The sequence below is a fragment of the Zeus faber genome, assembly GCF_960531495.2.
Source record: "Zeus faber genome assembly, chromosome: 3".
Classification (NCBI taxonomy): domain Eukaryota; kingdom Metazoa; phylum Chordata; class Actinopteri; order Zeiformes; family Zeidae; genus Zeus; species Zeus faber.
The window spans coordinates 36,048,605-36,069,965 of record NC_137190.1 but is presented as its reverse complement, the minus strand read 5'-3'; positions in this window follow the sequence as shown (position 1 = coordinate 36,069,965).

Genomic DNA, 21,361 nt, shown 5'->3' with positions numbered 1-21,361 from the left:
ACCTCATATAAAAACAGAACTGTTGCTTTGCACAAATCAGAAACCTTCAACCAACCCAAACTTTAACGAAGCCCTGGGAGGTCGGGCTGCGCTCTGTTTTCTATTTCAATGTGAGTTTCCTCCGCCTGCTAGTGCTATGTCGGCCCCTGGCCCTGAACTACCCCAAATATCAATCGCTGACTAAAATTTCTGTTCCAAACTGAAATGTATGTACGTTCTCCCTCTGCTCAAAATATGGAGGGTGGTTCAATTGATCACTTGTCAAACCAGACCGAACCAGATATCCCAAAATTCATTATGAAGCATGGGGAAACTTTTCTGTAACACAAAGTAAGTTCTTTGAATGCTAATGATGTTAACATTTTCATGATAATGTTGACCATGAAGCATCTTCAACATGCCTACTGTTGACCCAATACAGTACACACACACACACACTCACACACACACACACACACACACACACACACACACACACACACACACACACACACACACACACACACACACACACACACACACACACACACACATTCACTCCCTGGTCAATGGTGATTAGACTGAGCTTGCAGCTGAGGATGCAGCCAGCTGTTTTTTGATCCAACATTGGGGATGTCTATGATCCAACATGCAGGAAGCACCTTGATGTCTGTCGAGAAGGGTTTATTCTACTGTGTATGTTGAGTTGTTCTTTTGTTGCTCTTTTGAGTGTAGCTGTAGTTGTATGCACAGTATATTGTTGCAGTACCTGCCTGGTCCACCAGACCTCTACAGTGCATCCAGAATGGTGCAGCCTGTCAAGTGTTCAACCAACCAAAATTTGCTCATGTCACTCCACTCCTTCAATCACTTCATTGGCTTCCCAATAAATTTTAAGACGCTGGTGCTCTCCCACAAGGCCGTCCATCGAATTGCTCCTCCATATCTCCAATCACCGGACTCCGACTGGTTTGCTCCTCTCCTCCACCTCCACCTCCACCAGGCCAACTCGCTCCTCTGCCCGCTACGTGGTCTTCAATCCAATCGCAACTCTTTTCAACCCTGGTGCCCCAATGGTGGAACGAGCACCCCCCCCCATGTGTCAGAACGCCTGAACCACTTCCCATGTTTCATTGCAGATTAAAGACCCATCTCTTCAAACTACATCTGGACCCTACTTGCGCTGACCCGTCTACCACATGAGTATCTCTTTCCCTTTGCCGTCTAACATACTTTCTGTTGCTGGCTTGATACTGTGACAAAATGTACTTATTGTAAGTCACTTTGGACAAAAGCGACTCACAAAGTGTTACATAACATGTAACATTACATTGTAAACAATGTAATGTAATGATTAGTACCCAAAACGACACATTTCAGAATATTCGGTTGATGAGAACATTTCAATCTGGATTAGGATGAAGATTCGCTTTGGCCCAGTAGTAGCTTAGGAGAAGCACTAGGTGGTGTACTCTACACGTGGCCCGGGGAAAGTGCCGGTCCCGTTGTACTGCATTGCCCGAGCGTTTTTTTTCACCGTCTGTTACAGCCGCTCGGATCTAAATGTCGTCACAGAGGCCGAATGCATCAGAGACAGTAGAATATTAACAGGAATATGTTGAGTTAAGATCAACTCCTCACCGAGTCGTGAGGAGCTGCCGATTCCCTGCAGGTCACAGTGGATGAGCCAAGAGATGGTAATACTACGAGTGTGTGTGTGTGTGTGTGTGTGTGTGTGTGTGTGTGTGAGAGAGAGAGAGAGAGGCCGAAAAGGAGGGAGACAGAGACAGCCAGACAGAGAGAGAAGGAGACAGACACATGGAGAAACAGACAGGCAGTCTGTGTGTGTGTGTGTGTGTGTGTGTGTGTGTGTGTGTGTGTGTGAGAGAGAGAGAGAGAGAGAGAGAGAGGCCGAAAAGGAGGGAGACAGAGACAGCCAGACAGAGAGAGAAGGAGACAGACACATGGAGAAACAGACAGGCAGTCTGTGTGTGTGTGTGTGTGTGTGTGTGTGTGTGTGTGTGTGTGTGTGTGTGTGTGTGTGTGTGTGAGAGAGAGAGAGAGAGAGAGAGAGGCCGAAAAGGAGGGAGACAGAGACAGCCAGACAGAGAGAGGAGACAGACACATGGAGAAACAGACAGGCAGTCTGTGTGTGTGTTTGTGTGTGTGTGTGTGTGTGTGTGTGTGTGTGTGCGCGTGTGTGTGTGTGTGTGTGTGTGTGAGAGAGAGAGAGAGAGAGGCAGAGAGAGAGAGAGAAGGAGAGAGACACATGGAGAAACAGACAGGCAGTCAGAGAGACAGACAGGGAGACACACACAGAGACAAAAACAGGCAGACAGACAAAAAGAGAAGAAGAAAAACATACATTGACTGTCACACTTATCCAGCCTGCTCCCCCATGACCCGTCTGCTCTGAGTGTGGTTTTGTTTTATTTTCAGTTTTGGGGTGAATGTAAGTGTTTTAATCTATCCCTCTTTTCCCTCTATCGCTGTCCGCCTCTCAGGTTTCCTGGTTCCTTGTCGGCAATCAGGCTGACTCCATTTGGAATGCAGCAGCTGCCCCTCTATTAGTGACCCTACATAAAAGCTCTGCAGTTCCTATCCCGTGTTACCCGTTCCAGCTCTTCCAGTCCTTCCTGCTCCTGTTTTTCAGCCACCAACTTCCTCTGCCAGTCTGGTCGTCATGGATTCAGCTGAACCTGTACCATACCCCAGTTTGTAGTAGAAACTCTTAAAACTTCAGTCTGCCTCCCGTGTCTGAATTTGGGTTCTGGTGCTAGTATACCTCATGACAGTACAATCTGGCCAAGAATGGACCCAGCAGAGGCAGACCGCCTTCGTCGCCACCCAATCGCCACCGACTGCATCGGTCGCAGCCGTCTCTCTACCTGTGACTTCACAGAAGATTGAGGTCCACCCATTGCCAGAAAGCCCCGCCTATCTCTGCCTGGGCGTTACGCAGGTGACTCAGGAACCTGACGTTCCTTCCTCTCCCAGTGCTCCCTGGTGTTCGAGTTGCAGCCTTTCTCTTTCCTTACTGACCGTTCTCACATCACCTACATTATCACACTCCTGGCCGGGAGAGCACTTGTGTGGAAGAGTCAGCTTCCTGTCTGTTCCAGTCTCCACCTGTTCACCACTGTAATGAGGAGGGTGTTTTATCCTCCGGTACCCGGTAGAGAGGCAGCAGAGAAACTCCTCCATCTCCGGCAGGGTCAGCGGAGTGTGGCAGACTACGTTTTTGAGTTCCGCACACTAGCTGCTAGTGCGTGAAACTCCCTGTTCGATGCCTTCCACCCTGAGGTGCTCCCGCCAACAAGGAGCTCGAGGCTACCCTGCGATGCAAGGTTTTCACCAACGGATCCACCTGGTCCACACAGCTCCCTTGGGTTGATTACTCCCACAACACTCTGCCCAGATCCGCCACAGGTATGTCCACTTTTCAATGCCTGTATGGATACCAGACACCTCTGATTCCCACTCAGGAGAAGGAGATCACAGCCCCGTCTGTCCAGGCACACATCCGCCACGGCCGCAAGACTTGGCGTCGTGCTCGTGCCGCCCTGTTGAGAGCCTCCGGCTGCTACCAGCGGTGTGCCAACCATTGGCGCTCTGCAGTCCCTGACTACTCTCCAGGGAATAAGTTATGGCTCTCCACCAAAGACCTGTCCTTAAAGACAGACTTCTGGAAACTATCTCCTAGGTTTATCGGTCCCTTTGAAATTGACAATGTTCTGAACCCAGAGGTGGTATTTGTCAGCTACCAGCTTCCTCTGCCAGCCTGTCTGCTTGTTCTTCCTGGATTCACCTGAACCTGTACCATTCCAGTACAGTGTACCGTGTACCGTACCCGAGTTCGTTGTAAAAACTTCGGTCTACCTCTTGTGTCTGCAGTTGAGTTCTGTTGCTAGTATACCTCATGACACACACACACACACACACACACACACACACACTGAAAGGGAGAGACACACAAAGACAGGCAGCAAGACCGACAGAAAAGGAGAGAGACATTCAGTGAATGAGAGCGATACAGAGCAGATGGTAGGGTTAAAAGTTCTGGAACCGAAACGAGGCATGTTCCAGCAGGAACCGGGACAAATTAAGCTCTGGTGCCGGATATCCACTAATACCCAAAGTTTAGTTCTCTCTTCTGCTAACTAGAAATCCTAGAAATGGCTCACAAACCACTTACAATCTCCAATCATGGAAATGATGATGACATTTCCTACTGCACATACTGAGTTGGTTAAAAACTCATGAATATCAACCAAAATTTTGTACATACTGTATACGTGATGGTCAACCTACCTACCTACCAACCCCAGGTACAGTTAGCATAAACTGACTGAAAGATTTCTCTTTCTCTCTAAACAATATCCAGGTGTTGTACGTCGTCCTGCTACATGCTAACCTAAGCGTGACCTCGAGATTACCTCAGCCCTGTGGGGCATGTTGGGATTTGGGCCAGTTTGCAGTTCTCAGCAAAGCAACAGATTCCATTATTTAGAACATTTTCAAACACGGGACACAGTCGATGTTAGGTAGGATATAATGGTATTACTGGATATACTGGTGTAAGTTAAGTGAAAAAAACAAAACTGTAAAGTTTAGCAATTGACCCCTGGGTGACCTCTGCCCTGCCCTTCTGAGTCAACATTAAGGTGGTTTGAAAGTGGATTTTAAACCAATAATGTCTTCTAAGCCTAATCAGGCCACGTCGTCATATGCTAGCGGCCACAAACACAAACGGGCCACTGTGGCGCTCTGAGCGCTTCGGCCAATCACATGGTAATATAGGCTTTCCACGCAGATTAAGATGGCCAGGGGGATTATCAAAGATCAACACTGCCTTCTCCTTTCCAGAGGTCCATATGGGAGGGCCTACAGCCAATTCTCCTAAATCTGTTGAGGAATGGAATTATTCACGCTCACAGTGAGTTCAACTCAGGGTATCATGCCTTAATTCACTGACCTTTCACCTCCAGAGAGTAGTCAGGCCCTCCCTCCAATGTTCACTCGACAGCAACACTTCACAGCAGTGAAGTGTGTTGTATCAAACTATTATGAAGTATCAACCGTTGAAGTAACAGCCGTGATTGCATCGTAAACCTTAATGAAGCTGTTTGTGAAGCTTTTGTAAAATATTGCATCATCAATTCTAGCCAGAATACCACAACAAATTTCACTTAACTATTAACTCTTGTAAGGTTCGGGAAGAGTCTTCACAAACACAATTGTCCGACTCTTTGTTCGTTTCATTTCATGGAGTTAGAAGAGTTGGTCGGCTTTGAGCTGTGAATGGGATTCTCCCAAGAATAATTAAATTCAGTTAAAATTATTTATTTTGATGGAATGCGACGTGTAAATCACCTCGCATAATCACCTTGCATATTGTGTAGGTCACATTCAATCTGAATTGTGCCTAATGCCTAGCACTTTTTATTTTGCCTTGGACAGATAATTATTAATTGTTATTAATTATTTACTCTTCGCTCATCCACTCTTTTAAAAGAGTGAACAAATCTTTCTGGTCTTGCATCACTATTAGTAGGCCATAATAATAAACTGTTTTGTGACGTTTAAAAGAAAAAAAATCAGGTTAGTGGTTTGCCGTGGTGTTAATATTTAATTGCAAAAATTGTGCAGTGGTATAAAATAGGTTGGCGAAACACTGGTGTGTACTAGTTACAGTATTGAGTCACATCATTTTGGCCAAATTTAAGTGCGAACCTTGGATCATTTTCCCACCCAGATCTTTCACAGTGAAACTACCAAAGCTACTTTATTGTATTTGTATGAATATTTTGTTTATTTGCTATCATGGTTTCATAGTTTAGAGAGAGAGAGAGAGAAAGGGAGAGAGAATAAAATAGAGAGAAGGAAGGCTAGCCAGAATGAATTACTGTGGGTGTGTGTGTGCATGCGTGTTTGTGTGTGTGTGTGCGTGCGTGCATGTGCGTGTGCATGTGCTTGTGCCTTTGTGTGTGTATGAACAAATATTCTTCTTGACTTAAAAAACTGAAAACTGGAGTTTTTGAAAGAAAAGTTTCTAGTCCTGGAAACGACTCACAGGAGGCTGACGACTTTTAGTTGCCAATGGGAGGCCTTTATGCAGGCCTAAACGCCAACAAATACAAATGGAATATTTTGCGTGACCTGACGGTTTTCATTTTTCTCAGTTCTAGTGCCTGTGAACTTAAAGTTATTGAACCTGGATTGAATGTGTCCTTTAGAGCGATGAGTGGGCCCAGACCTCCCGGATGATCACGGGCAAAACTAGTTCCTTAGATAGATAGAGTGATAGAATGGCAATGTAAATATAAAGCCAGGCCAAATAAGTCTTTTGAATAGATAGATAAGATGTAATGTAGATTGGTAGATAGATAGACAGACAGACAGACAGACAGATAGATAGATAGATAGATAGATAGAACACTTAGAATGTGTCTGACTGTGTTGAATATGGGACAACCCTGGCATACTGTTCTGTAATGTCATTGCATGCTCTGCTTCAAGAGAAGAGTTAGAGATCGTGTCTTCTGTTGTCTTTTCGTCTTTATGCCTGTACACGTACAGTGTTTCTATATATCTGCACGAGATGTTTTATAACGCAAGTAGTATTTCCCCTTGGTGATAATGAAGTACATCAGTCATATCGCCATGAGCCACTCCCCTCAAACACTCACACACAAGCACGCACGCACAAAAAAAACATCAGCTGTGCAAGAGTAAAATTCAAAATCTTTACCATGAAGGAAACTGACAATCCAAATGGATTCAATAATAATATTCAATAATCAATGATCAATAACATTCCATTGCGAAATTTGGATAATTGCTGTTAATTTCCCTTGATTAATGAAGCAACCTCATTGTCGTATTCATGAATTAACATGACTCATCATGAATTTATTTTTCCAAGTTCGCAGGGGGTTGCGTGTTGTTGTGAAGGTGTGTTTGTGTGTGTGTGTGTGTGTGTGTGTGTGTGTGTGTGTGTGTGTGTGTGTGTGTATGTTCAGTGGTTGTTTTTTTTCCCTGCGTTGATCCAAGCGCGCCTGTTAGTGGCAGACGCTCGTTTAACCACTCTGAGTGGTCCCTGCGCGTCATCGCAGATATGATGTCACAAGGCAATTCCTCAACACTTCCTCGGAACACTTATATAACACTAACGCTGTACGGCACAGAGTGTGTGTGTGTGTGTGTGTGTGTGTGTGTGTGTGTGTGTGTGTGTGTGTGTGTGTGTGTGTGTGTGTGTGTGTGTGTGTGTGTGTGTGTGTGTGTGTGTGTGTGTGTGTGTGTGTGTGTGTGTGTGTGTGTGTGTGTGTGTGTGTGTGTGTGTGTGTGTGTGTGTGCGTGGGATCAGGCCTGGTACGGCAATGACTTGCAGGCACATGGTTTTCTAAGAGGATTCCGAACTCCGTGCAGACCTACGAGCTGCTCCGTCGTCTGTCTTTTAGGTGTTTGATTAACCCCCCCCCCCCTTCACTTCCTTCCCGGCCCGCCCTCCGGTCGTCATGTGTCTCACCGTACCACCTCGGTCCGCTGACGGACACCGAAAGAGGAAGTTCGGGAGAAACCGCTTCCCGTTGTGCAAGACAGAGTTTTCTGCTGATTCACCGCTGCCGGGGCCCTTCTTCGAAAAACAAACCCCCTCACCGTCAGTTCGAGACTCACAGTGGGGATAGAAAACAGCGTGGTGTTTTGTATCTGAGTGATGCAGGCGCCAAGTGGATTTACATCGCAGATAACCGAGCAGGCCGAGTGTGCGGTTGCCTAACTTTTTGCGTCGTCCGTTATCATAAACTCTGCACCCTTAATCCACTCTCCGGGCGTCTTGATGCATGGGAAAGCAGGTTGAGGATAATACGTGATCGTAAATCCTTGATAGGGCCATTAGCAGACAGAGATAACTAGCTTGAGGAAACAAAATGGCTAACAACATAATTCATTTGCTTGCCTGTGATCTGCCGGATTAGCACAGCGCTAACTGATAGATCATAGCAGCCCCGGCTGTGCTGCCGCAGCGCTCTCCCACTCATTTCTCCCAGAAGATGAACTGGAGCAGTTCCATGCTCAACTGGTCTGCTTCACGCAGACCTGAGAGGGGCCTTTTACAAAGCCTACCTCATTTTCATATGTTACAGATGTGGCCCTAGCATCACGGCAATACCGAGTTCCGAATACCAAATCTGTCACATGCTCTCTGTCTCGTCGTGGCACGGTGGCACGGTGGCGCAGTGCATTGCACTCACAGCAAGAAGGTCCTGGGTTCGATTCCCGCCTGGGGCGCTGTTGGCACCGTGCTCCGGGTGGGTTATCTCCCAAATAGGAGCCTTTCTGTGTGGAGTTTGCATGTTCTCCCCGTGCTCACATGGGATTTCCTCCACTTCACGTCAGTAAGGACCCCCACCAAAAACATGCACCCATCATTGTCTGACCAGCAATGGACATTTATCCCCTGGTCCCCGGGCGCGTCCACGTATGCTGCCCACTGCTCCTGGCTGTGCCCCCGGAGGAAGGACAAGCCAGGATGGGTCAAAAGCAGAGGATCCATTTCACCGGCCACCATCAAAGCATGTGCATGTGTGTGTGTGTGCAAGCATGTGTTGTAGTGTGGTGTGTTGCGTGACGAATAAAGACTCTTTCTTCGTCGTTGACAATAAGTCAGCGGGTCTGAAGGACGTTCTTACAATTTAGTGCAGGGTGATGGTTGTTTGGCTCAAATTATTACCTCCTCTAAAGCGTCTTCTGCCAATAGGCCTGTGGTTGAGTGCGGCTTGAAATTCCTATTGTAAATGCACCTGGTGTTACAGTAGCAGACCATGGTTGTATTGGGCAGCTGCCTGTGTCCACCAGTACTAGCCTGTGTGTTGTACTGGTCAGCTCCCAGTTTCCAACAGTAGCAGACTGGCATTGTACTGGGAAGCTCCCAGTGTTGCAATTACAGCAGACCATGGATGTACTGGGGAGCTAGCAGTGTCCACCAGTGGAAGAATGTGGTTTTTACTAGGCAGCTCCCAGTGTCCAACAGTATAAAACTGTGGCTGTACTGGGCAGCTTCCAATGTCCAACAGTAGAAGACCATGGATTGTGCTGGGCAGCTACCAGTGTCCACCAGTAAACAAAGTGTGGTTGTACTGGCCAGCTCACAATAGGAGTAAAAAACTATTGTTGTACTGGGCAGCTCCCAGTGTCCGATGGTAGTAGACTATTTTTGTATTGAAGAGCTATATAGTATGTGTGTTTGAGGAAGTGAGCAGACTGGTCCAGATTTTGGTATCATGACTCAGCAACTATGGCCTACGCTGGATAAAGTCTGGAATGTTCTCAGTCCACTGTTGGCAGACCAGAATAGAACACATGCTGAGGGCAAATGTACACACACACACATTAAAACGCATACAAACAGTCACATAAACACACAACTTTCGAACATTTAATTAGAGCCCTTTGCTGTATTACCACATTGTTTTTAACAAATTCAAATCTATTTGCCCAAATCTAATACACAGGGAGTTAATAATAGGGTTGTCTAATATTACTACTTAAGTATTAATAGTGTCACAGTAGTACTGCAATACGTTATTATTGGTGTATTGAGAATCAGAAGGCACGGCATTATATAGCACATTTCATACACACAGCATAATAGAAGTAATGGTTATAGAAGTAAATAGCCACAGTAGTACTGGTGCTACAAGTACAGTATGTCATGCTGCTCTGCATATTAGCAGAACAAAATGGCCTTTAAACTGTAATGAACAAGCCAATGGTTTTCATGATATTGTCATTTGTTATGTTTTTATTTATTATGATTGGTTTCTATTGAACCATTAAAATACCACTAAACCCATTCCGAAAGCAACCAGAAGTGGAGAAGACACCCCCCCTTCATGGAAAACAAATAAAGACCAAATGATTCCTCAGCTCGCCGGGAGCTATAACTTAACTTCTGTTTGAGGGCTTTGATCCGGCTGAATGATTGACTCATTAAAATGGCAGAAAAGCTGGGGTTGGGATCAGCTCCCAAGCCTGGCCAACCCAGAGTTCTGCTTCCAAAGCCAAACAGCACTTCTCAGTAATTACCTTGTCATAACAGAGAGATGGATGGCAGACTAATAGCCGCGCTACCGCACTTTAATTAAAGACCAAGGAGGCAGCCAATGAGCGTCGGGCTTGTGAGATTCCACAAGGGAGGGAGGGGCACAACCACGCTGCCTACCTATTGGCTGCGTAGGCGCCTTGATGTCACGGCATGCATCCAGCATTCCACGCAGTCTCCAGATGTGTGTTTTGACTGCACAGGTGTGTACCCCTGTCCGACCTGTGGGCAGCAGCCAGACAGAGCTGTGAAAGACTTGTGCCGGGAGTAAGAATGAGCCAAGAGGTTGATATTGTGTTATTATGGGCTCAGTGTGGTAATTGTTCCATGTCACAGCACAGACATGGTATTGTCTGAGACAGTAATCTTATGCACTTTATTTGCTAGTGCAATTCATACCTGCCTTTATACCTGCCTGTATCCAGGGATTGTCTAGCCCCAGCATTGCACCAATACCACTTGGTATGGATCTAACTAACTGTGGCGGTAGGGGACGGGATGATCCTAGCAACTTGTCGTGACTACAATCAGCCATGCATGCCATTTTTTTTCAACTATCCCCAGAGGTAGGTAGAGTAGCCAAAAAACTGTACTCAAGTAAAAGTATTGTTACTTTAAAATTATAATGACTCAAGTAGATATAACAGTATTCATCAAAATAATTACTTGAATAAGAGTAAGAAAGTATATAGTGAAAAGACTACCCAAGTACTGAGTTACTTCATACGATTTGATTTATTGTTGCAATAAGCAGAGCAAGATGAAGAACATATATATAAATGTTAAAAATATAATTTTGCTTTTCCAGTAGAAATAAACTAAATAAAAATAGCCATGTGAAAATTTAAATATGGCCTATATCATATCCCTTTAAAAAAAAAACAATACACAATAATAAATTAAATCTTTACAAAATAACATAAATTAAGGCAAGGCAAGGATTTATCAATCCTTAAAATAAATAAATCCTTGCTCAATTTAATAGTTTCAAAACATTCTCTTCTGTCACTTTTTTCATAACAAAGATTTTGAAATCAGTGCCTCATAAATTGCACTCACTTAAAATTACCTGAGTGACAGGTTTAAAAAGCAGTAAATTAGAGACTAGGTGTGTGTAAAAATGAGAAACTGAATGCATTTTGCTGAATGAAAATTAGTAGAACAGATAACAACTAGTTTCTAAACATTATTTTTCACAAAATTAAGCTTTTGAAACCAATACCTCGGTAACAAAACTGTGTGTGAACTCTTCAACCTTTACTTGCAGTGACAAGTTGAAAAATCAGTGAATGTGGGACTGTGTATGCGACTGAATGTATTTTGCTGAATGAGATTGTGTGTGTGTGTGTATGTGCGTGTGTGATCTTTTGGCAGTGAATAGGAGCCCTGCATAACTAAAAAGTCTCTCACAGGTTACAGAAGCTGGAAGACTTGTGTTGACTTTGAGCAACAATTTATTGATTTGAGGAAAGGAATGCAATAGATCCATACCTCCAGTGTACAGATATGAAAGGTACCTCTCCAGCTCTCCTTTTTGTGAGTTTCCTGACTTCATAGATGCAAAGAACTCATCTTCATCAGAGTGGCCGCTGTTCGAGGAGGCATCGTCACCCAAACCAGTGTCTAGGTGATTTTTGATGTAGTCAAGGCCTGTGGCAAGATAAATAGTTAAAAAAAAGTCTGCACATTCTTTTTACCCTTCTACTGTATAGGCTGCAAAGCTTTTGTTTTTTTGTATTAAGAGCTCCCAGAGCTTGTAGCTCTTGCCAGTAGTTTGTCACTGACCCAAAATAAACCTTAATGATAATAACCATTACATAGATTAATCTGTCAAGGCCAACTCATTCACTTTTGAATTGATACATACAGTAAGTATATTACCAGCTTTTAAGATGCTCTCCTCTGTGGTCTAGGATGTTCTGAATTTTGGTCGAAGTATAGCTGCAGCAATCAGCTCAGGTTCTTTCATGACCAAAATGTTTGCTGGACAAATTAATTCAAAGCAACTACCATTCACACAACCATGTACAAAAAAAAATCATTATAATTGAAACATTTCAACTAGGGTCAAAAAGTAACTTCAGACTTCAGATTACTCTTTGCCAAATAATATGAGTCCTACTTACATCTTTATCTTTAATGCTGAGCATACATTGCAAATTGCTTTTTCTCCTTTCTTCTTCTGTATGCTTACAACCCTTTCTACAGAGAGGAACGGGAAGCTCCAATGGGTCTGATTGGGTCGGAGGAACTGCAATTTGCCTTGACGTTTCACTGTTTCAAAAGCCATGGTTGACTTGATGGTTTTATTCCACAGATCATAACATTTTGCAAAAGCAGGCCGAGAAAGCCTCTTGTATGTTTCAGTGCCAGGTTCTGCAGCAGTGGTATCAACTGTTGAAATACGATTGCGGAGATGGCATGCACACTTTTGATGCCTTGGAAGTTGGTACTCAAGGACGGTGTCGTCATCTAAAATAGCGGACACATCTTGACACCCGACCTCTAAGTGACTTCTGATGCATCGTCAAGGATGGAGTCTCTCCCCTCCTGTCCATCAGTGACTTCTTCCTCTTTCTCCACCCCATACACTGAAAAGGCCTTCAGCAAGTTTGAGCCATTGTCTGCTGTCACCTTTTCCCCGATGTGGTACTCCGAATGTATTTCCTTGAATGCTGCAGCAAGGACATCAAGGACTGCTGTCGTAGCAACTGATTCACAGCGCTCAACTTTTTTTATGATTATGCTCTTCACAGTCTTTGCAGCTTCTTGCATTTTAGACCATAACATTTTCCTTGTCATTACTGTGCACTGAGGTTGCAAGGTTTGTAATATATTCTTGAAGGATGGTATCTCAACCAGAGAAAACGGTTAGCTGCCTTCACATATAAAATTTAGCTTGTCAAGTGTTGCCTGTGCTACCCCTGGGACAGCGAGGGAAAATGCATTTTTGATCTTCGCATTCTTCATAGGAGGTTCGTCAGAAAAGGGGTATTTTTGCTTTCTGTTGGACTCTATTAGACTCTATTAAGTCTGGATACCTTGTCAGTTTGTTAGGGTGGTGAAACCTCTGTTGACCGAAAAAATATCAATGAGCCTACAGGGGATTTATCCATTAAAATAGACTCATCATCACAACAAATAGGAGCCTGCTCAAATTCAAGTAGAAACTTTCAATGTGGGAAACACAATGCTTTGTAGCACCATTATTGTGCCTTATGATGCACCATCAACCCCTTTTTTAAAATCATTGTAGGCTATACAGTGGTACCTCGACTTACGACTGTAATTCGTTCTATAAGAACGGTCGTATGTTAAAACAATCGTATGTCCAAGCAATTTTTCCCATATACACCACGCTCCTATTTTTCTATGATTTCCTTCTTAGTTTTCTTTTTCCCATCATCCTTCTTCTTAGGACTCATCATGAAGGGTGAAAATAAACAAAATACACAGCACAAACACAGTAAATATGAAAAAAATATCGATAAGCCATGAACTACGTCCACACACGATGTAGGTCGCCCGCTGACTGACTGCTGACTGGCTGCCGACGCGCCAACTGCAGATTTATCGTATCTTGGAGCAGTCGGTCACAAGTCGATACAAATTTTCGCGACTATCGCTACTCGTATTTTGGATAAGTCATAAGTAGATGCAGTCGTAAGTCGAGGTACCACTGTATCACATGAATTTCTTAACTGTTTATCTGGAGAAAGAGAATTAGTGTGACTGTGTGTGTGCATTTCTATTTAACATTTTACAGTGAGTTGGCCTGGATGTACTTGAATGTATCTTATAAAAAAATCTGTATTTATTACCAAAGCATATATACTCAGTTTGCACTTTATTAGGTACACCTGTACAATCTAATGTCATCCAATACACCAGCTCTGACATGAATTCTATTTATGAAGTTTATAATGTTCAGTTTTTGTTGAGATAGAGTCGGAAATGTCTAAATTATATAATATGTTTATGACTGAGATCATAGTTATATGTGGTGTTGTACTGAACTACATTATATTGAGAGGTGTTTCTAATTTTTTTGCCCTCCTTGTACATGAGGGGGACAGAATATTAGAAACACCTCTGAATATAATGCAGCTCAGTACAGCACCACCACCAACTATGACCTGGATGCTAAAACATATAATTGAATTAACACCTCTTCTATGACTGCGTTAAAAACCCTGAACATTACAACACAAAGCAAAATGTATGACTGAGCTGGTGTACTGGATTACATTGGATTGTACAGGTGTACCTAATAAAGTGCACACCTGTTTGATCACAAACACAAATTTTTATTTAATTTTTTTAAACCTGTGCTGTCAGCATGCTGTGCATACAACACAGAGTATTTGTATGCCATTGCATCCAGGACAGAGTTAGTGTGCAAGTGGAGTTCAAGTTCTCAACCTGCAATGCAACTCTTTATTAATTCTTAAATCATCAAGAACTGCTGCAATAACTCTGTCCTGTGGATCACCTGTAGAATGACAAGAGCACAGTTTTTTGTTCTAGAGAACCACCACTGACCCCCCTCTTTGGAGAACTATTTATCATGTTTGTTTAACTGATCACTACTCCAGGAGGGGGAGAATCACCACGGGTGAGACATTTACACAAAAACATAAACATTGGATGACAACATGTATTGAAAAACAATGAATTAGGTCCAGGAAAACTGGAACTACAACTGGTCATGTGGCCTCTTCCTGTCATAATTATGGCAGGAAATGAGGGAGGAAAGGAGAGGAATGCAACCAGGAGGGTCCTGGGGTGCACTCGGAGCAGGTGTGGTGTGTGCGTGTGTGATGAGACCGCCTGTATGAGACCCGGGGCGCCTGCCGCAGAGAAGCCGCGCCGCAGGAGCAAAAGGCCAACAACCGCCCCCACACCACAACCCACACCCACAACGGCAAGCAGTCCCCCCAGGGGACCCCCAGGGGACTGCTTGCCGGCACTCGGCGGCGCTCTTCGCAGCCCTGCCAGGTCGCAGCACATCCCAAGCCACCAGGCGCAAGCCGTCAGGACTCCAGCCAGGCTGGGAGGGGGGGCATACCTGACCGCCCCCCAGCCAACCACACCCCCACACCAGAAAACCCTAGTGCTCAATGTGTGCTGTTGGTAATTGCAGTTAAAATTGCGGGATTGGGGTGCGAGTCCTTCAGGCAAGTCAAACCTGAATCACTCGCACCCCTCCTGCCCTGCAGACCCTGGTCCGATGGAGTGTTGTTCAGAGGAGGGTTGGTGTGCGAGTGTATGTGTTCTAAGCTATTGTGAATGGGATTAAAATTTCGGGACGGACGAGAAACACGCTTAGGCAGGAGCGTGACAGGCAAGATGGCAGCTGCCCGCCGCATCCCCACCCACATAGCCTGCACCCCGCCCATCCCACAAGCCCTCGGTTTATTGTGTGGTGTGTGTGAGTTTTGGCACTGTGAGAGATAGGCAAGTTGCGACTGGATCGATCCAGGAGCACAGCAGGCCGGGGAGCAACCATGCAGACCCCCCCCGCCCACCTCCTCTACCTAGTGGCAGCCAACCTACAGCGATCAGCCAAGGGCGCAGAGCGCTCCACCATGCACCTCTGCCATGTCGGGCAGCTTCGCACCCCCATCAGGCCCCTGGTCAGCCCCCAGCCGCCGAGCATGCGGACTACAGAACAGAGGGCGGTAGATGGCACCCCCACCCACAGTCCGACCTCCCAGCAACGAGCGCCCCGCACACCGAGAGCGCCAGAGTGCAGGTACCCCGGCAGCCCACTGTGACGACAGGAGACCACCCCCCATGAAGGAGGCCACATGCTGAGCCTAGCACAGCCAGCCAGGTTCACGACCCTGGTTGACAGGACCAGATGGAACGCCTAACCAGCCCCGTCACGATGGGCCACCACCCCCCCCCCCCCCCCACCCCCCATGGGACGCAGAAGGACACACAAGCCCAGCCACCCCCAGAGAGACCAGAACCAGTGACCACACCCCGAACCAACACACGGATGCCAGCTGCAGGTACTCCCAGGGAGCCCCCCCCCCCCCCCCACCGCCGGAGACAGGCCAGCTCAACTCAGGTAAAGGAGCGGGCGCCACCACCCAGACCACCTAACTCCCCCGTGAGGCCCCGGGATCCCCCAAGAACACAGGCCCACGCACCACGGATGTCCCCAGAGGCGCCCGGGCTTCCACCCAACCGCAGAGCCCCGGCAGACCAGGAGGACCCCCACATGCCCCAAAGCACCACGACATGGAACCGACTTAGGAAGACTCAAATATTAAATGATGGAGTTATGTCAGTGATAAATGTAGCCCATATTTCATTAAATGAATCAACATTTTTTTTGGATATGGCCAATAGTTTTTCCATTGAGATGTAATCCATTAATAACTGCAACCATTTGGATGTGGTGAGATTATCTCTCTTTTTCCAATTGAGTAATATTGTTTTCTTGGCAATTGTTAATTGCGATCAAAATGGGTTGGTGGTGTTTCAGTGGTGAGTCGACTGAGGAGAGGTCACCGAGAAGACATACTGTATAGACGGGGAGACTGGAATGCTGCGACCCAGAAGGGTTGATAGCTACTTGGTGATGTTGGTCCAGAATATTAGGATAGGTGGGCTGAGCCAGAAGGCATCTCTGGTATCAAGGGAACAGTGAGAGCAAATGTCTTCATCCACAAAACCCATTTTGAACATTTTGTGTTCCATAATATTGGCTCTGTGCAAAATCTTATGTTGGATGAGTTGCATTTTGGAGTTGCGGGTCATAGAAAAGGTGTCGTTGCAAATAAGCTTCCACATGTTGATATCGGTGCGGACAGCAAAGTCTCTTTCCAATTTCATTGAAAAGTTTGTATATTCTGGAAAAGGGATTTTTCAAGTGACCGATATGAGTTAGAGGTTCAATCATTTGAGGTGGTTGTAGGACGTTGTTCGTCAATTTGATTTTAACTTTTAGAGACTGCTGTAATTGAAGAAATTGAAGGAAGTCGTGGCCACCAATATTATACCTTTGGGTTAAGGTTGGGAATGATATAAGCAAATTGTTTTAAAAAATGTGTTCCAGTTGAGTAATTCCTTGTCTTTTCCAAGACCACTAATTGGTCTGTTTTTAACCAGGAAATCTGGGTTGTGCCAGGTTTGGCGTGAATTTTTTTGGAGATAGAGTGTGACCACTGAGTTTGAGGAATTTCCATCAGGCTGACAGAGTTGTTGCAATAAATGGGTTTTTAAAGCAATTATGTTTCCTTATGGATTCAGTAAGGAATGGGAGATAAGATAATGATAACTCCTGACATTCAGATTGTTCAGTGTCTCTCCATCCATGGGCCAATTGTTACTCTGGTTGTAACCATTTAATTATAAATTGAAGATGGTTTGCTAAATAGTAGTATCTAAAGTTTTGGGCTGCTAGGCCTCCACAGTCTTAGTTTTTTTCTGTAGTGTTGCTAGTTGAATTCTCAGTTTCTTGTATTTCCAATAAAATTTGTTGACTATTTAGTCTAGAGTATTAAACCAATGTACTGTTGATTGCACTGGTGTCATTGAAAATACATAGTTTATTTTTGGAAGTATATTCATTTTCACTGCTGCTATCCTACCAATTACTGAGATGGGTAGGTTGTTCCATCGAATCAGGTCTTCTTCAAGGGATTCGAGCAATGGAGTGAGGTTAAGGGTAAACAAATCTGATAGATTGGTGGAGATATCAATACCAAGGTATCTAATATTGCCCGTTGTGATGGTTAAGGGAAGTTTCTGGGTTGCAGCATTACAGTCCCCCCACTAAGTGGTAAGATTGTGGTTTTAGTCCAATTTATTAAATAGCCTAAGATAGCTGAGAATTTAGATATAAGATTGAACACGTCCGGTAGGGATTATATTGGGTTCCGTATGTACAACAAGATATCGTCTGAGTTTCCTGTTTGTATGCCAACAATATTACTATTTTGACGGATAGCCGCCGCGAGGGGTTCAATAAAGATGGCGAATAGTAAAGAGGAGAGCGGACGTCCTTGTCTTGTGCCGCATTGTAGAGTGAAACGCTGTGAAGTCTAACCATTGGTGATGAAAGAAGCAGATGGTGAGTTTTACAGGATTCTCATCCATTGAATGAGGGACTCTCCAAAGCCAAATTTGTTGAGGATTGAAAAGAGATGTGTCCAATTAACGCTGTCAAATGCTTTTTCGGCATCCAAAGAGTCAATAATAGTATTAAAGTTGTTCCTTTGAGATATGGTGATCAGACTGAATAAACGATGCATATTGCTGGATGAGTGTCTGCCTTTGACAAAGCCTGTTTGGTCTGGGTGAATAATAAATGGAATCACTTTTTCAATTCTGTTGGTTAGTGTTTTACTAATAATCTTAAGGTCGCAATTGATAAGGCTTATGGGTCTATAACTGGAGGTGAGGGTTTGGTCCTTATTGGGTTTGAGCAAAACCGAAATATGAGCAGTATTCATGTGCGGAGGCATGGTGGAGGTTGACTTGACCTCTCTAACCATTCTGATGAATAATGGGGAGATAAGTGGCCAGAAGTGTTTATAAAATTCCACTGGGTAGCCATCTGATCCAGGTGATTTATTGTTGGGCATAGAGAAGGGCGCTTTCCTGAGTCCTTCAAGAGTAAGTGGTTGATCTAAGGAGGTAGCCTGTTCCGTCGAAAGTTTAGGAAGGTTTAATATCATCAAGGAATGAGTGAATGTTTGATATACTCGATTAATTATTCGAGATAAATAGGTTTTTATAAAAGTTTCTAAATATGTTATTGATGTCTTGTATGTTATTCTACCCTGTGAATCTTTGATGGCTGTAATAAGTGATTTTTCTCTATCACGTTTCAATTGATTGGCAAGAAATTTACCTGATTTGTCATTGAATTCAAAATAATTTGCTTTTGTTCGTTGCATATGGAATTGTGTCTTTTGATGGATGATCGTATCAAGTTGAGATGTAATTGTCCGGATCTCATTTTGGATTTGCTCAGAGGATGAGTGGGCTTGTTGGGAGTTCAACTCCTTTAGTCGCTATTTCTGGGGAGTCATTCAGTTCAATGAAGGAAGTCCATTCTCTGGAAAAGAAAGGTTACATTTTTTATCTGTCAAAAGTGAAGTGTTAAACCGCCACCTGCCGGGAGGGTTCCGGGTTGTTTCAATTTTCAGGTGGAAACTATTGGGCCCGTAATCAGAAAGTACAATAGGGTATTTCTGGATTAGTGATTTTGGACAGTGCGGAGTGACTTGTCAAGAAAAGGTAGATTCTAGAGAAACTTTGGTGGGGTGGTGAATAATATGTGTATTCTCTAGAATGTGGGTTATTTTATTGGCAACAATCCCCAAGAGCAAGTACACTCATATATTGTTTTATATTGTCCAACGAACGCCAGGACTTGTGAATATTTCTGGCTTGAGAATGGTCTAAATTTGGATCCAGTATTGTGTTGAAGTCTTCTCCCAATATGATATTTGATTCAGAGAATTCTAAGAGTTTTGAAAATATATTGTGAAAGAAATTCTGGTCATCCTCATTGGGGCCATAAATATTAGCTATGGTTAATTTGATGTTACCTAAAATCCCATTAATCATTATGTAACGCCCTTCTGGGTCTGATATTGTGGTTTTATTTTGATATGGGATACTTTTATTGATTAATATAGAGACACCTCTTTTTTTTTAGTTGTATGATGCGAAAACATCTGATTAACCCATTTAGTGTTGAGGTGCTCAGATGCAGTGGGGTGGGTTTCTTCCAGTAGACAGAAGCTGGGGTTCATCTTGGTGAGGTGAGTTAGGATTTGGCTACGTTTAGCAGGTGAGCCCAAGCCTCTCACATTCCAACTAACAAACTTAATTGGTGTCATTGAAGTTAGTTAGGGGGTGATGGCACAGTGCATCCAAGGCAATAGCGATACTACCGTTCCCATAGAGGGAGTCTGGGATTTCCTCCTTTACATTTCATTTGCATTTAGCAGACGCTTTTATCCAGAGCGACTTACAATTATTCAAACACCGACGGACGCAGCCATCAGGAGCAATTAGTTAGTTAAGTGTCTTGCTCAAGGACACTACAGCAGGAGGGGCCTGGGATCAAACCAGCAACCTTTAGATTACTAGACGACCAGCTATACCTCCTGAGCTACCATCCCCATAATGTTCTAGGAAGTTTGTAGGGATATATAACTACACAAACAAATGACAAGTAGACAAAGATAAACACAGAACATTGCCGGATTAGACATACATAAAGTGAGAGACATTATAGAGTGAGAGTGATAGGAGAAGTAAGGAGAGAGGGATTAGGGAGGTGAGATGATGAGAGAAGTATGGAGGGGGAATTAGGAAGGTGGGATGAGAGTGAGCGATATTTTAAATCCTGACATAGTTCGCATGCCTATTCCTACATCTTGCAGTACGTAATAACCAGAATTACAAGAATACATACATAATGATCAAAATAACCAGGGTGTGATGGGGGAGTCTCGGTATAACAGACCGTCTATATATAGTTTATCAACAACCATCGACACGTGTTTACCCTTCTGCCGGTTCTCCTTCAGGACAGGATACAGCACCTTTGATCGTTCGAGGAATTGATCGTTCATACCCAGCGTGGTTTCTTTCAGCTCCCGTCCTTTGCTTTTTAAACCAGCTCCTTGTGCATGAAGTGTTCAAACTTAGCAATGATGGGCATACCGCATACTCTGGATTGTATACCAAGGATAGTCTCTTTCATTATTTTATTTAATTTTTTTACAACTTCCATCTCCGCTGTGAGATGCTTCGCGGAGGTTTTTAGATCCGCGTTGTCTTTTTGCATCTCGCATCTTCGCATCATCTTGCAGGAAATCAAGACTGACTTTGATCTCGGTAATGTCTCGGAGAAGGGGACCAAGAATTTCCAGCTTCTTATTAATCTCATCCAAGACACTTACCTCTACAGCGCCCGGTATGAGATCGTCTGTGTCCGTTGCTGAGTCGGTCTTCTTCCTTTTCGATCACTAACACAATTAACATGTAGATGGAACTTATATATAAAATATAAATAAACATATTATATATCCAATCTGGGCTCTGTGATTATACTGTATATGGGGACGTTTGGAGTGGACCGAGCGACTCTCTCCGACTGTGTCAGACTAGACGTTACTGAAAACCGTTGATTCTTTCTTTAATCGCTCTGCTTTTGTGGGGATGCGGGCCACGCAGGGCTAGGGTTGGGGGGGTGGCCCTGCTCAGCTCCAGGGGGCTTCATCCCTGCTGTGCGCTGCCCCG